We start from the raw sequence: 5,571 nt of genomic DNA on the forward strand, positions 1-5,571 counted from the left end.
TTTAAAATGCTGTCTAGTTTTAGGTCACTTGAACTTTATTGATTCTCAGTTCCTAAAATAATATGGGCCTTTCCAGCTTTAAATTTCTGTGTGATAACACACATAAATTGACAGTGTGATAATTTGGGGTTTAAAACCATTTATGTTGGGGGAAAAAGATACTTCAGAGAAAAATACCCCAAAGTGTAATGGGGAGATTTATATGTATACTTATATAAGTGTTAACATATACACACATGTATATATAAGTATATACATATAAATAAATGTGTCATGGAATCATTGACATAAAACGTGGAAATTAGAAGAAAAGTGGAAGTTGTTACTACACTTCCTTCCCTTCCCTTTTCCTTTTCCTTTTTGTTTTCCTCTTCTTTAAAAAAAATGTTTTTTATAGTTTATTTATTTTTGAGACAGAGAGACACAGAGCATGAGCTGGGGAGGGGCAGAGGGAGACACAGAATCTGAAACAGGCTCCAGGCTCTGAGCTGTCAGCACAGAACCCTACGCAGGGCTCAAACTCACGAACTGCGAGATCATGACCTAAGCTTCGAAGTTGGATGCTTAACTGACTGAGCCACCCAGGCACCACTCCTCTTCCTTTTCCTTCCTGCTCCATGCCAGCACAAGACCCAGTACAGGTCTTGAACTCATGACCCTGAGATGAAGACCTGACTGAGATCAAAAGTCGGTCACATTAACTGACTGAGCCACCCAGGCACCCCCCTCCCAACTTTTCTAATGCTACTTTATCAGTCCAAACTAATCAATTCATATATTCTTGAATTCCACAATAATTGAGAGCTAAGAAGCAAATTGAGTTACCAAACAGGTCTCATTGGTCATTTGTTGTCTTAGCTTCCTAGCATCCATTTTTTCTAATTTTGGTAACCCACTTTTCCCCCACTGTCTGTCCTTGGGCTTTGGGTATCTTATACTACTGAATCTAAGGATAGGCATGTGACTTAGTATAGGCCAGTCATCATACTTGATTCTCCTGATAAATTTGATTGGCTTAGGAATGGGCAGTGACTTGATTTAGGCCAGTGAGAGTCAAGCCCAGGAATTCTGATTAAACTGTTGAAAGAACCTTTAGCTTTTACGATTTTTTCTGGACTTCAATCTTAAACTGCTATCCGATATTTTGCCACAACATGGAAACTTTGAATAAAGTCTACATGGAAGAGAGCAGAGCTAAGAGATGGAAAGATACTGAGTCCCAGTTGTATCCTTTGAGATCTTGGATGAAGTTGGATCTGAAGATAGAGCTACATTAATAGTTTTCAGATACATAAATTAATGCATTACCTTGTTTGCTTAGATGAGCTTGAGTTACATTTTCTGTTACCTGTAGCTGAAGAGTAGTATATTGATTATTTTCCATTTGTCCTTCAGATTCACTATGTACTCTTCACTCTCTGTACCCCAAGGTACTGACCTATCGGGACTTCATCAAAGAGTTCTTTTGCCCTGTGGCTTCTGGTTATGTTCGGCCAATGGAAATCTCCCTATAGAGTAAATCCAGGGCATTTATTCCTTAGGGGCTCTCCCTGTTAGATCATAAGTTGGGTGATCTAGTCCCTCTTACAAAGGCTGTATGTCCTCTCTGGTGCCCTTCTCTGTCCAGGTTTGAGTAGCCATTTTCTCCCTTCACACCATCAGATGTAGAGCAGTAATACATTTTCACTATTGCTAGTCCTGCGGTAAAGCATTATTCGTAATCAACTTCCTATAACGCTTCTCATGCTTTTGTAGTCTATTAAAATTTCCTCAATTATCCAATTTGAGTGAGCCATCTCTTCCTGATAGGACCTGAATGATACATACTGTATGTATTTTGGTCTTCAAAATAAGTGGAAAGTGCAGTAGTTTTAGAAGACATTATCAGATTTGCCATTTGAATATTTATTTCTTCATAGTGAATGCCCAATTGAGTATCAAGATAAGAGTTCCAATTTTTTTCAATGCATGGAATTTTAGTAAGTCTTTAGTGAAGAGAAGTGAGGGCTGTTAGTATTTATATTAGGTGGGACTTAATTTTAGATTTTGGATTCTTTTCCAGTCTGTCACTCCCAGAAACTACCTTTTAATGCAACCATCGTAGAATCCTTCTTCTTTATTGTCCATGGTAGCTTTGTTTAAGCATCATAGTGCTCTCACAAATTTACATTTTCACTTCTCCAGGTCCTAGAAAAAGGACTACTTGAATTTCTATGAATAAATGAATAAAGAAGTAATCTAGAAATGCACACCAAATTAAATGTCAATAATGTATATGCAAGTAAGGTATTCATTTACACTCAGTGAATTTATATTTTGTGATTACTTGGTCACAATTTTCTCTTGTACCATCTACATAAAAACGTTTCCTAAGCAAATTGACAATATTAACAAAATTTCAGGTATATGTTAAAAACTACATAAAAGAATAAGCTTTCCATGGGTCTTTATATATCCTGGAAGGATACAACTACAAATATGCTAATTTCAAATGTATTCATTGAAGCAATTTTTGAAGAACTCAACTAGGTATCACATAATTAGTCTATGTACTTAGTAAGATTACTTTAACATTATCATTCAGATTTTTACCATGGTTAGCCTTTTCTTTACTTAATCAAAATGTTGACTACTGATGAACTTTTTAAGTGATACAATATTTTAAAAAATTAACTATACTGACCATATGTAAAAGATTAACAATAGCTAGGTATTCAATATTAGTCTGAAGGTATAGAGTATATTAAGTAGTCAAGATGAAGCACAATATTATTTACACTTTGAATTGAGAACACTTTACTAAATTAATCAAGATACTTTTTACCTCATCTGGTTTTCTTGGCTCTTCACTTATAGCATGACTTTCGTATTTGGACAATTTGAACTGATAATAAAGATATGGTTGCCATATTTTTTTGAGCCACATCATCTATTGATAGTGATGATGCAACAAAATATTTGAAATTGCCCTTGACCTAGGAAAAAAATCCAAGCTATTATAAGGTTAGTATGTGTATTGTGTTACATGTGTAGCATACTTCCTCTTGATTTCTCTCAACAGCAAAATAGCTTAAAAAATATGTGCCAGTATTCAGGGAAATCTAATAGATTTTAGAAAATATGTATTATAATAATAATGTTAAACAAGTGTTCTGTAATAGAGATTAGTACTTCACTGTCCTAGGTAATTTTGTTGATTAAAAAGTACAGTAAAGTATGATTTCTGCTCTTAAGGAGAGCATAATCTGAGAGAAATGAGCTATTAACCCAAGCAACGTTAGAAGCCATGACATTTCAGAGGACAGGATTACTGAGGACTGTTAGATATAGAAAGAGGCAGTATATACAGAATGCTAGCCCTGGTACCTGTAATCTGAGGTTTAGTGCTGCCTATATCACATGCTAGGTATGTAACCTCAGCTACATGTTCTGGGACAAGGTTCTCTAAATAGATAGTTACTGATCTGGCTGCCTCACAAAATCATTGGGAAGATCATCTCATACCTTCAACTTCCCCCACTAAACTCTCTTTTTTTTACCCCTTCAGTTGCCTCTGATATGTCCTCTAGAATCCCATCCTCAGCCATCTTTTCAATTCTATAATATATCCCAAAGAAACTTCCTGGATGTACCAAAGGTCCCTTAAGCCCCACATGTCCAAAATCTGAATAGATAATCAGATTTTTTAGATGGAATATCTTTAAGATGATAGCACAGTTTTCCTAGTTGTAGTTTTCACACCTATAACTTTAATTACCAGTACATTTAGATTGGGAAAGTTTAAAAAAATGTGGCCATAATCCCTTTCTTCCTTCATTCTTCCCTCCGTCTCTTTCTTTTCCTCTCCCTTCCTCTTCCTTCCTCCCTTCCTTCCTTCCTTCTTCCTCTCCCTTCCTTCCTTCCTCCTTTGCTTCCTTTCCTTTCCTTTCCTTTCCTTTCCTTTCCTTTCCTTTCCTTTCCTTTCCTTTCCTTTCCTTTCTTCAAAAAAGTAATAACCCATCATCAACTTGTAGGAAAAATTAGAAAGAATGGAGAGTCCCAGTAAAAGATTATGAGAATCTGAGTACAGGCAATGGTAATAGGAGTAGATCATAGAGCCAAGTGGAAGAGTTATTTAGGAGAATAGGCAGTTCCTGTGTTTTGGAACATAAGAGCATTGGGACAACCTGATCTTTGGAAGTTTCCTACAAAGGATTCCCTTGTGAAACGATTTTGACTTTGTGATTTTTGTGTGCTAGTGTTTTGATTAACTATCTCTATTTGGTTTATGGAAATTAGTTTGACATTTTATATCTACTAGGGCCAGTTGTTGGAATGTATATTTCATCTAGGTTTTGCATTTATTTGCACAGAGTTGTACCATACAATATGTTATGATTTTTAAAAGTTTTCTTTAAAAACATTTTTTAATGTTTTATTTTTGAGAGAGAGAGAGAGAATGGGGGAAGGGCAGGGAAAGATGTAGACACAGAATCTGAAACAGGCTCCAAGCTCTGAGCTGTCGGCAAGAGCCCAATGCAGGCTTGAGCCCACTAGCTGTAAGATCATGATCTGAGGTGAAGTTGGATGCTTAACTGACTGGGCCACTCAGGCACTCCAAAGTTTTCTTTTTTATGATTATTTCCTTATTATTTTTTATTTTGTATTTTCATGGCTCTGTTTTGCTTGATTAATTAGCTAGTGGATTCTGTACTTTGTTAGTTCTTTCTAAAAAAACCAGCATATTTATTTTTTTATTCATTCTACTTTTTGTTTGTAACTATTTACTTTTTGCCATTATTTAAATATTTCCTTCATTCTGTCTTATTTTTAACTGCCTTAGAGATAAATTTTATATTACTCATGAAGAATTGACATTGTTATATTAAATAAATACTATTTAAGAGCAAAGAATGTCTTTCTATTAATTCAAGTAGATATTTATTTTAATTCTTTCATATTTTGTCTGTATAACCATACAAAGCTATGATTCTTTCCTCTTGCTTTTGCTTTACCTGTATCTCATTGCTTTTGATATATAATGTCTTTATTACCATTGCTTTTATAAATTTAATTTTGAAATTTCAGTTCAGTTCTCCTTTGAATCAAGGTGTTTAATAGTTATTTAACTTGAGATACAAAGGCCTGCTTATGTTGTGATTTTGTTATTAGTATCTATGCCTTTTGCTAAAGTGATTGCTGTGAAATTTGGTACATAAATATCCAAAGTTGTTATTTATCCATAGTCTTTTGAATAATGGCTTGTCATCTCTTATCTTCATTATATATTCATGGTCTTTTGAATAATGACTTGTCATTTATTGTCTTATTTAATGCTTAAGGTACTGAGTTCTAGTTTGTAAGATATTAAGATCACAACTCCTTCCTTTTTTTCTTGTTTGTTTGCATTTTTTGGGGGATATCTTTGTCTATCTGCTTGTGTGTGTGTGTGTGTGTGTGTGTGTGTGTGTTTAAGTTTATTTATTTGAGAAAGACTGAGAGAGTGTGAGCAGGGGAGGGATAGAGAGAAAGGGAGAGAGGCTCCATGCTGTCAGCACAGAGCCCTTCATGGGGCTTGATCTCACCCAAGTG

Source organism: Hyaena hyaena, unplaced genomic scaffold (genome assembly GCF_003009895.1).
Source record: "Hyaena hyaena isolate Hyena2069 unplaced genomic scaffold, ASM300989v1 scaffold_958, whole genome shotgun sequence".
Lineage (NCBI taxonomy): Eukaryota > Metazoa > Chordata > Mammalia > Carnivora > Hyaenidae > Hyaena > Hyaena hyaena.